This window comes from Adiantum capillus-veneris, chromosome 17 (assembly GCF_014529385.1).
Source record: "Adiantum capillus-veneris isolate H3 chromosome 17, ASM1452938v2, whole genome shotgun sequence".
Taxonomy (NCBI): domain Eukaryota; kingdom Viridiplantae; phylum Streptophyta; class Polypodiopsida; order Polypodiales; family Pteridaceae; genus Adiantum; species Adiantum capillus-veneris.
Genome location: NC_140947.1, coordinates 30,250,104 through 30,262,307, shown reverse-complemented (window position 1 = coordinate 30,262,307; position 12,204 = coordinate 30,250,104). Strand labels below are relative to the sequence as shown.

Below are 12,204 nucleotides of genomic sequence, written 5' to 3'. Positions count from 1 at the left end.
GCTCAAGGATTCCTTTTACTTACGGAAGGGAGAGCCTTTCGTTCTTTTAGTGAGAGAGTGCAAAAGATCACACACAAGGTGGCAAACATTGTGAATGAAGGTGCTGAGACTGAGAGATAGAGAGAAGAATACGACACCAGAATGTTGTCAAACCCTCCTCCAAAGGCCCCACTCTCTAGGCGAGAGCGGTCTACTATTGATTGCACAAATCTCTACAATGCAATGGACTTGCCGACGATGTCCACGACAATGAGGACAACGACGAGACGGGCTGAGATCTGAAAATGCTAATGGCTGAAATCTGCAAATATACCTTCATAAGTTCAGAATAGTCTAAACTCACGAATTATAAGAGGGAATAAAGCACTCATAAAACTATAAAAGCAAGGGACACACGAAAAGAAACAAACAAACAAACTAAATCACTTTGTTTGCTTCGAAACAAAACTAGATAAAACAAAACATTATTAACTTAAAAATGTTTTTAGAAAAGGCATGTGTAAAATAAGTTGACGCAACTTACTTAGCTTAAAACAAGTACTCAACTTTAAGCAAAAAAAAGGATAAGACATCTTAAAAACTTAATCCTAGAAATCAAACTTCACACAACAACTTATAACGGAACACATTCTGAAGTCCTCAGGTAAGCTAAATATGAAATCGAAAAATGAATACTACTACAAACCTACGAAGAGCAAAAGAACCAAACTTGACAATATGTGATCTCAACTTCACTGCTTGTCCAAACAAGAAGAATAAGATTATCGCCTTTATCATGCATAGCTTGGACAACAGCTATGACATCCCTACTAACATCGTCAGTGCCCAAGAGTAGGTGCAGGTTTATATAGAGGTCATTCATGCTTTGAACGTACTCTACAAAACCAACGAGCTGAGTTTCTATCACCCTCCAGAGGTGATGGGCATACTCAGCCATGATAAAGGCTAGCAATTGTCAAGCTATAGTGAAAATACTAGAAGCGCTAAAGATCAAAACAACAACATAAGGTGTTATTAAGTCAAACAATAAGTGGGCTTTTTAGCTCCCCACTTTTATTGAATTTACTACTGATTATCTTGAACATTCCAAAGGAAGAAACACTAAAAATAAACTTACTACAATGCAAAAATGAACGAACTTTTTTCATGATTCTTTTGAATGAGTATCCTTTTTCAATTAGTAAAGAAATAAGATGGCAAGATTGATTTACTAGAACAAAGACGAGAAAATCTAAATAGTTGAGAGCAAATGACACCGTACTTAGCTAAAAGAGAAATGTTCGAAGAAATGTGAGGCATGCGGATGATTTTTAGATTGGCATATTCTGGTTCAAGGCGCTTATCATAGATATCTACTTCTAATCCCAAGGGAGTCTGAAAAATCTTAAGGTCTAAAAAGGCACAACAATCACTATTTGTGGTACAGTTAAGTTCACAAAACTCCTTGGGATAAATTCCTCCGCCTACAGAACTCGAATTCAAGTACATAAAATCTTGAAAAGAAGGAACGTCAGGGACAAAAAGATCATCTACAAAGCGTCTTACATTGCATAACTTGTGAAAAATATTGGGCAAGTGTTAGCAAGGACAAGACGCTCCATAAAATCAAACTCATAAGTAAAAAGATAGAAATTAGCAAGAAAAACAGCACAATTGGTACCCATAGGGATACCAATTGTTTGCTTAAAAAGAGAGTCGCCGATGGTTATATATAAATTGTCCAAAAGAAAATCTAACCAAGATATGATGTCAATGTCATCTACAATCCTGGTGAATCTCTTTCTTCCTTTGTCTACATCTACATTCTTATTTTTCAGCCATAAGAAGTCAAAGTTCAGGCTGACTTTTCTACTAGCAATGCCTTGTACCTATCCTTCTCAAGCTTGTACGCAAAAACTTTTGAAATAAGAGACTTGACTCTAAATTTAAGGTCCTCCAAATTTAGCTTCGTGTATAGCGTTGTAAAGTCAAAAGTTTGGAGACATAAAGGAGAAGATTTCTCCTTAAGGCTTCTTGAAGAGTTCAAAAACTTTAAAACAGGAATCACACCTACTGAATCATTGAAAATCCAACTTGAATCCGTAGGTAAGTTTGCTTCCTTAAGCATATTATTCCACAATTCATTTACGCTAGGTAAAATGGCTTTGAAACAATAACTAAGCCATTTTGAAACCTCGGTCAAAGAGGTGTTACAAGAAGCAGCTATAAATCTAGGCTTTATAGGGTTCTTGAGGAACTTCCAAACGGTATATAAAAAAGGTAATTTAGGCTGGCACTTGAAACCAAAAGACTTACAAAAGTCTTGATGTTTCAAGATAACCTCTTGCATTGAAAGATCACAATCACTGTAAGTTTGAGAGTTTACTTCCAAGCATTCTAAATAGGACTTTTTGCACGTAACAACAAAGTTATTAGAGTACTTATCTACATAAGAGATTACAAAATCACGATGAAATTTCCTAAGAGCATCACGATCAGAAGAAGATAAGCTGTTCCTTCCTGAAGAAACGTTCCAAATCTTTATCTGCTGAATTCTGACTCTATGTCGGTGACGACGGTGATGACGACGATGCGACTACGACACGCTAAAAACGCACATGCGAAAATCTGCGCATAGCGAGCTGAATCTACAAACTTTGGCTGATCTAACCGTGCGGCGAGGATCTGCTGCGGGACGGTGAGATCTGCAAAGTTCGGGGCTATTCTGCAGTGTCTTGATGCTGAAAATGCAAAACGATAACGCACGTACTGGTCCCGTCGCGGTGAATCTGCAAAACGCTAAGGGTTCTGCTGTCCAAAAAAGGTAGGGCTGATTCTACTGTTTTTGCTAACGCTAGGGCTGATCTGTGATCTGTTGTTGCCAGGCTGCTGCAAATGCAAAACGCTAGGCTGGTCTGCAAAGCTAAAAACGTTGGGCTTGTCCTTGGCTGAAAACGCTATGTGGACTGCCGGGGAGGTCTTGCTAAGAAGGTGCCTGTTGAACACTTGGTTCTTGCTGCCTCTTTTGCCAGAAACTGCTAGCGCTAGGGTTTCTTATATACATGCTTGTCAAAATTGCCCTACCCAGTTTCCCAACAAAAGTCACTAATTAATAATATGTGAAAAATGGCTAAAATAGGGAAAATAGGTCTATGCAATGTAAAAATGCCCCTGATGGGTTTTGACTGAAATCAGGTCATGTTGTGTGCAACCAAAGGATATGCATCTGGACATGCACGGTTTGCAAACAGACTCACAAAGGTGCCATAACAGTTCCTAGGCTAGACTGACCGAACCCTTGTTATGAAGTAGCTTGTCCACGTACACATAGGGTTAGATGTGCACGTGACATCCCCTCCTTTTCAAAGTCAGGTACTAGTACCGATCTGCATGGCGTCGAGGGAGATTGCCAACAACGTCTGGAATCCTGGAAAGGACTCTTCGCCGGCCACTCGGATGCGTGGGTCATGCGATACTTGAACTTCATAAAGGTCTGCAATGCTTACTTCTTTGGGCCGCGCCGAAAGCGACACAAAGTCATCTGTAGCTCCTTCAATGCTTCAACTTCGACTATAGTCATGCGTCTACCTTCTTCAAGAATCTCCAAGGATGAAAATTCCTGAAACTACTGCCAACACAAAAACATGAACATACCCATTCCATGTAAAGTGACTGGAAAATTTCTAGTCTTCCTAAGAAACTGTGCATGCAATGTAGATGAACATATAGACTAAGTGCCAAACCGTTCATCAAACACACGCAAACAATGGAATCGAAACTTGCCTTTCTGATCTAAATCTATCAACTGTGGCAAATCATTGAGAGAGTCTCCTTCTCCTAATTCTTTTCAATCTTCACCTGCGCATTAGAAATGAGAGATGAAGAATGAAACAACTTGCTCGCGATCCAATTCTATTTTTCCTTTTGTGGCCGCCAAGCGCACTTGCTTGTGCTCACGCTCTATGGCTTCCATTCTTTCTTCGTGTTCACGATCCAATTTGGCTATCCTTTCTTTGTCCCATGCTTCGTGCTGTCTATTTTTTATTGGCATCATGTCCATTGTCGTCTTGACCAAAGCCTCCATAGGATTTGGTGCAATCCTTGGCGTAGAAGGAAAAGGGGAAGGGTCAGAAAAACCTCCTGGTGGAGAAAATTCTTCTTCGCCACTTCCATGCTCATCACCTCAATGCGAAGTATCCATTCCGCTTCGAATAATTATCATACACTGAAGTCTTGGATTCTTAAGTTCACGAGGAACTTCAGTTCTTGTGGGTCTTGGGTTCTTGGGTTCTTGAGTCGTGAGGTTCTTGAGGTTCTGGAGCCTTGAGGTTCTTGAGGTTCTTCTTTAGCTTGCAATATGTGTTAGAGAAGCATCTTCTCTTACCCAAGCTCTTCTCTTTTCCGCAGACACACCCCTTGGCAGCCTTACGCTCATACCAAGATTGCTTTTTTCCACCTCACGTGGATTGGCTGACTGGTAAGTGCACGATCCGCTCTCAATGAGTGAAAAAAGAAACAAGGGGAAACTGGACAAGCCCTTCTTTCTTGGGATTCCTGTCACTCTTCAAAAACACAATTAGGAATAGACACGCCCAAAAGGACTTGGGTTACGTGCGACCGCAACAAGCAAAAAATTTATGTGCTTCTTTCCTTGAGTGATATAGAACACTGTTGGGTTAAAGGCCTAAATAACCAATTTTTGTACATTTATATACTTTGTCCTGAACCTGGACACATTTTTTAAAGGTCACTTATCATAAAAGTGGGAAAACCAAAAACTCACTTATTGAGTTTTCCCCAAAAACGTGAGCCCTCTCTCTCTCCCTCATCGTTCTACTAGCGCTTCCTCTCCTGCTGGCTTTCGCCACCCCTCTCTGCACACACACTGCACTTCCTTGAGTGCTCTTTCACTTGCACACACCGCCGCGCGCTCAACAACTAGTATCACAGCCAGATTAGGGTTTCAGAAGCTTTGCGCAGGTGGCTGGACAGCAGGCGAAAGGCTTCTCTCGCGTCAAATTTCCGCTTTCATCGCGAAGCCCCTTGCTTCTAGTGTCACCTAGGGTGATTAGGGTTTCAAAACAGCCTAAAACAAGCTGAAATTAGGTCAAAACAGGTAAAAACCAAAAAATTACAGGTCAAAACAGGTAAAAACCAAAAAATTACAGGTCAAAACAGCAAAACGCAGGTGTTCTAAATCGATTCCCGTAAATGCCCCTTGCTTCTCCCACTCAAAACAGGTCCATTTGATGCAAATTGATGCGCCAAAACAGTAAATTTGCAGAAAATTCAGAATTGGACTGCTTTTATGTACACAAATTGAGGTTTATGTACGCCTTTTGTGGGTTTATGCAAATACGCATTGGGGATACTTGTTAATTGCTGAAATTTTCAGCACATTGTATGCAACGTGCGGCACATTGTGATCACTAGAAATTTTCAGATTTTGTGTCGACACTTTCTACTGCATTTTTATCCGTGCAAATGGCCTCTACTTCCTCGTCGTCTGATACCAAGAGCTTGATGGAAATCAAGCGATTTGACGGTACAGGTTTCGACCTATGGCAAGACAGAATGTAGGGGATTTTGTTCGTCAAGGATTGTGAGGACGCCCTTTTGGCTATAAAGCCTGAGGATATGCCGGATGAGGATTGGGCCAAGCTCAACAAGAGGGCAAAGGCCTATATCAAAATGGCTGTGACCGATGACATTCTGGTGGACATAAAGGGCTTGGACAGTGCACATGCAATTTGGCATAAGTTGAAGGCCACTTATGAGAATGCCACCCTTGTGAATCAGGTGCATTTGATGCGCAAACTGGTGAACATGATGCTTGATGAAGCCAAGTCGACTTCTGAGCACTTAAGTGCTTTCGCCAGTATTATGAGTCAGCTACAGGATATTGGGCTTCAACCTTTTGATGACAAGTTGAAAGCCATATTTTTGTTGATGACTTTGCCAGACTCTTGGGAAACGCTTGTGGTTTCTTTGAGTAATAGCCCCAACCTCACATATGATGGAGTGCGAGGCTCCATCTTAAATGAGGAAATTAGATGCAAGTCTAGTGGTGGGGAAGGTGGCAGTTTTGCTTACAATGCGAGAGGCAGAAGTCAGAAGCAAAATACAGGTACCAAGACTCAAAACAGGAGCAAATACAAGTCTAGGGATAAGGATGTGACTTGTTACTAGTGTGGCAGAAAAGGCCATAAGAAGCCAAATTGCAGGTATTTCAAGAAAGAGCACGAAAGAAAGAAGGAATCACAGCAGAAGAAGAAGACAGAGGATAAGAAAGGGGAAAAATCAACAGGTACCTCCTCCAAGGATTCAGAGACTGTCAATGTATCCTCTAGTGTGATTATCACAAAGTTATCCGACAGTGAGGAGATCTTGGTTGTAGCTTCATGCCCCTCAGATTTTGTTGTAGCAAATGCAGAAGACATGCTTATCTCACGTAGAGATGTCATTGATGCATTGCTAAGTGCAAATGATGGCCTTACACAATCTTGGATAGTAGACTCGGGTGCCTCATTTCATGTGACTCCATCTGTGGAGTGTTTTGCTTCTTATCATGCAAGCAAGTATGGCAAGGTTTACCTTGGGGATAACCATGCTTGTGACATTGAAGGAATGGGCACTGTGCGCTTGGCATTAAACAATGGCCAAGAGTTTATGCTTAAAGATGTAAGGTATGTACCAGGCATCAAGAAGAGTCTATTGTCTGTTGGCTAGATGGATGCACAGGGTTATATAACCATTTTTGTTGGGGGTTCATGGAAGTTGCTTAAGAGATCAATGCTCATTGTCAAGGGATGCAAGAGTGGTACATTGTACTATTTACATGGCAAAGCTTTGCCTGGCAAGTTTCGCGCAGTGGCCGAAGTTGCTTCTCATTTGGAATTGTGGCACAAAAGACTTGGCCATATGAGCCAGAAGGGACTTGATGTGCTCTCCTCTTTGAAGAGGGTTGATGTAAAGGGTACCAAGTTAGATTTTTGTAATGACTGTTTGTATGGTAAACAAAAGAAGTCTTCTTATTATTCGGGTGTCTCGCGCAAAGCTAATGCTCTTGATTTAATTCACTCCGATGTATGTTCAATGCCTGTTAAGTCTTTTGGTGGTGCATTATACTTTGTTACATTCATTGATGATTGCACTAGGAAAGGCTGGGCATATTTGTTAAAGAATAAGAGTGAGACATTTAATGCATTTAAGAGGTTTCATGCTTTTGTGAGCACGCAAAAGGGTAGTAAGCTTAAATGTCTGAGATCTGACAATGGGGAAGAATACACGTCTGCTGAATTTCAGCGTTATTGCGAAGAATATGGGATTAAAAGGGAGTTGACAGCCCCTTATAATCCATCTTCTAATGGTGTGGCTGAGAGGTATAACCGTACTTTATGTGAGAGAGTGTGTTGCATGTTGTCCACGGCTAATCTCCCTCATGGGTTTTGGGGAGAGGCTTTGAAAACTACAGTTCATGTATGCAATCGCTCTCCTAACAGTACGCTAAAAAATGACATTCTAGAGGAGGTTTGGTCTGGCAAACCTGCCTCTTATGATCATTTGAGAGTGTTTGGCTGCGAAGCTTTTGTCCATGTTCGTAATGACTTGAGGACAAAGCTAGATGCCAAGTCCATCCAAGGACTCTTCCTAGGTTATGGGGAAGAGGGTGAAATGGGCTACAGGATATGGTTGCCTCAGTTTAAGAGGGTAGTACGCAGCCGAGATGTAGTGTTCAATGAGGCTAAATTGCTGAAAAATGCTACATCTTCTGAAATTGACAAGAAATCGGTCAAATTTCAGCCTCTCTTGCCACCTATTGATGTTGAAAAAGAGCCTCAGGATGCATTACCGAAGCTGAAATTGATAATCAGCCGGTTAACCTTGAGCCAGAAGAGGTAGGACATGATTTAGATGCTCCAAATGAGGATGGACAACCACCTGTCATGGCTGAAAATGATTTTCAGCAGCATGAGTATGCTGATAATGAGTTGCCTCCTGATGTAGAACCTGTGCCTGAGAATGTAGATCATTGGGTACGCAGGTCTACTCGTGTCAGAAGGTTGATACAGCGCTTTGATCCCTCTTTGCATCATGTTATGTTGATAGATGAGGGAGAGCCTCTTACATATAAAGAGGCAAAATCATGTGAGTTAAGCAGTAAGTGGGAGCTTGCGATGCAAGAGGAAATCAAATCTTTGCATGCAAACAATACTTGGGATCTTGTGCCATTGCCTAAAGGAAGAAAGGCTCTTCCTAACAAATGGGTTTACAAGGTCAAATGTGTTGATGGAAAGCCCAAGTATAAAGCAAGGTTAGTTGCCAAAGGGTATGCACAGAAAGAGGGGATTGATCTTTTCTCCTGTTGTAAAGCTTACGACATTGCGTGTCCTTTTTGCTCTCGTTGCAGTGCTTGACTTAGAATTGAATCAAATGGATGTAAAAACAGCTTTTCTTCATGGTGACATTGATGAAGATATCTACATGAAGCAACCTGAGGGTTTTGTAGTTCCTGATAGAAAGGAACTTGTATGCAAACTAAGAAGGGCACTTTATGGTTTGAGGCAGTCATCGCGTCAGTGGTACAAAAAGTTTGATACTTTTATGCTGTTTGAAGGCTTTAAACGCAGCCATTCAGACCATTGTTTGTATACAAAGAAGGATAATGATGGAAGTCCTATAATCCTTGTGCTATATGTAGATGATATGTTGATTGCTGGGAAGCATAAGTCTACCATTGATGCTCTTAAACGTCAGCTGAATTCAGCTTTTGCAATGAAGGATTTAGGTGATGCTGAGCACATCTTGGGCATGAGAATCAAAAGAGATAGAAAGCTAAAATTGCTCTTCTTATCTCAAGAAAAGTACATTGCTAAAGTACTTGACAGGTTTAACATGGCTGAAGCTAAGTCACTTGGAGTACCTTTACCTCCGCACACAAAAGTTAGCAAAGCCGATTGCCCAAAGGATAATGTGGCAGTGAATGCTATAAAGGGAATCCCTTATGCATCAGCTTGTGGTTCTCTTATGTATGCTATGGTTGCCACTCGTCTTGACATTGCCCATGCGGTGGGAGTTGTTAGTAGATACATGTCCAATCCCGGCAAAGCACATTGGGAAGCTGTGAAATGCATTTTGAGATACTTGTCAGGTACACAATCTAGGTGTATATGCTATGGCAAAAGTGACCTGAAGTTGCAGGGCTATTGTGATGCAGATATGGCAAGTGACTTGGATACCAAGAAGTCCACTAGTGGCTATGTGTTTGCTATTGTTGGTGGTGCTGTCTCTTGGTGTTCACGACTGCAGAAAATTGTGGCATTGAGTACTACTAAGGCTGAATATATTTCAACCACTGAGGCTTCTAAAGAGGCCATATGGTTAGGCAAACTTGTCAAAGAGCTTGGTATGCCTGCTAGTACTCCTGTCTTGGGATGTGATAGCCAAAGTGCTGTCTATTTGGCCAAGAATGCCATGTTTCATGCACGGACAAAGCACATTGATGTGCGATACCACTTCATATGACAAGTATTGGAGGATGGTCTACTCACCTTGACTAAGATTCACACATAGGATAACCCTGCAGATGTTCTCACCAAGAGTCTTGCTAAAGCTCAACATGAGCATTGCATACAGCTGGTGGAGGTTGGTTAACTTAAAGGCGTCATTTATGCCTTTAAGTGGAAGGTTGTTGGGTTAAAGATCTGAATAACCCTTTTTTGTACATTTTTATACTTTGTCCAGGTTCATATTGAACCTGGACACATTTTTTAAAGGTCACTTATAATAAAAGTGGGAAAACCCAAAACTCACTTATTGAGTTTTCCCCAAAAACGTGAGCCCTCTCTCTCTCCCTCATCGTTCTGCTAGCGCTTCCTCTCCTGCTGGCTTTCGCCACCCCTCTCAGCACGCACACTACACTTCCTCGCGTGCTCTTTCACTTGCACACACCGCCGCGCACTCAACAAACACTGCCAAAGCTCTGATACCAATGTAAGGTGCAGCGGATGTGAATGTTGAACTTTGCTGAAGATAGTGCTCCGAACTGTGCTCAAGGATTCCTTTTACTTACAGAAGGGAGAGCCTTCCGTTCTTTTAGTGAGAGAGTGCAAATGATCCCAAACAAAGTGGCAAACACTGAGAATGAAGGTGTTGAGACTGAGAGAGAGAGAAGAATACGACCCCAGAATGTTGTCAAACCCTCCTCTGAAGGCCCCATTCTCTATGGGGAGAGTGGTCTACTATTGATTGCACAAATCTCTACAATGCAATGGACTTGCCGACGATGTCGACGACGATGAGATGGTCTGAAATCTGAAAAACGCTAATGGCTGAAATCTGCAAATCTTTATCTGCTGGATTTTGACTCTATGTCGGTGACCACGGCGATGACAACGATGCGACAACGACGCGCTGATAAAGCAGATGCTGAAATCTGCGCATAGCGAGCTGAATCTGCAAACTTTGGCTGATCTAACCGTGCGGCGAATGTCTGCTGCGGGAAGGTGAGATCTGCAAAGTTCGGGGCTATTCTACTGTGTCTTGATGCTTAAAATGCAAAACCCTAATGCATGTACTGGTCCTGTCGCGGTGAATCTGCAAAACGTTAAGGGTTCTGCTATCCAAAAACGTTAGGGCTGATTCTGTTGTTTTTGCTAACGCTAGGGCTGATCTATGATCTGCTGTCACCAGGCTACTACAAATGCAAAATGCTGGGCTGGTCTGCAAAGCTGAATACGCTGGGCTTGTCCTTGGCTGAAAACGCTATGTTGACTGCCGGGGAGGTCTTGCTGAGAAGGTGCCTGTTGAACACTTGTTTCCTGGCTGCTGCCTCTTCTACCAGAAAGTGCTAGCGCTAGGGTTTCTTATATACATGCTTGTCAAAATTTCCCTACCCAATTTCCCCACTAAAGTCACTTATTAATAATAAGTGAAAAATGGCTAAAATAGGGAAAATAGGTCTATGGACTGTAAAAATGCTCCTGATGGGTTCTGACTAAAATCTGATGGTCATGCTGTGTGCAACCAGAGGATATGCATATGAACATGCACGGTCTGCGAACAGACTCACAAAGGTGCCAGAACACTTCTTAAGCTAGACTGATTGAACCCTTGTCATGAAGTAGCTTGTCCACGTACACATAGGGTTAGATGTGCACGTGACATCCCCTCCTTTTCAAAGTGAGGTACTGGTACCGATCTGCATCGCATCGAGAGAGATCGCCAACAATGTCTGGAATCCTGGAGAGGACTCTTCGCCGGCCCACTCGGATGCCTGGGTCATGCGATACTTGAACTTCATAAAGGTCTGCAATGCTTGCTTCTTTGGGCCGCACCTAAAGCGACACAAGGTCATTTGTGGCTCCTTCAATGCTTCAACTTCATCTATAGTCATGCGTCTACCTTCTTTAAGAGTCTCCGAGGATAAAAATTCCTAAAACCACTTCCAACACAAAAGCATGAACATACCCATTCTATGTAAAGTGACCGAAAAAATTCTAGTCTTCCTAAAAAACTGTGCATGCAATGTAGATGAACATATAGACGGAGTGTCAAACCATTCATCAAACACGCAAACAATGGAATCGAAACTTGTCTTTCTGATCTAAATCTATCAACTGTGGCAAATCACAACGAAAATGCCGATGCTTGATGCTCAATCCTTCTTGTGCTCTTTCCAATAGAGTGTCATGCCAAGGAAGAGACATGCAATGTGAATTCCTTGGGTGCAAACATTTCATCTTTTCATGAGTAATCCGCATACATCCATGCTCATTCATGAGTGAATCATGTTCATCGTACAATATGGCATGCCTATGAAAAGGGATCACATAAGGACGGTGATTAAAATACAGGAAAGCATTACGAATGAAACACTCGAACAATGCGTAATGACTAATCATTCGAACACGGAATACTTCCAGTGGGGATTCTTTGGATCTCGACTCGAGAGCAAAGATCGAGTCTTCGTGATTGATCGAATCTACAATGAGGTTAGCTTCACTAGACAAAGTATCAACTAAACCATCATCCTTGTGAACAATCACATCATTATCAAGCAAATCATCATGCTTGTGAATCACATCTTGATCATGCAAATCATTATCATGCAATTCAAGTGTATCGTGCTTTGGAGAAGAAAAGACTGAGAGAGTCTCCTTCTCCTGATTCTTTTCAATCTTCACCTCCACATTAGAAATGAGAGATGAAGAATGAACAACTTGC

General features: G+C 41.9%; 1 protein-coding gene across 1 annotated transcript in view; it reads right to left on the bottom strand.

Moving 5' to 3' along the window:
• LOC147437004 (uncharacterized) overlaps nt 1-12,204 on the bottom strand; it is a 66,314-nt gene that overhangs the window by 1,760 nt on the left and 52,350 nt on the right. The window lies entirely within an intron of this gene.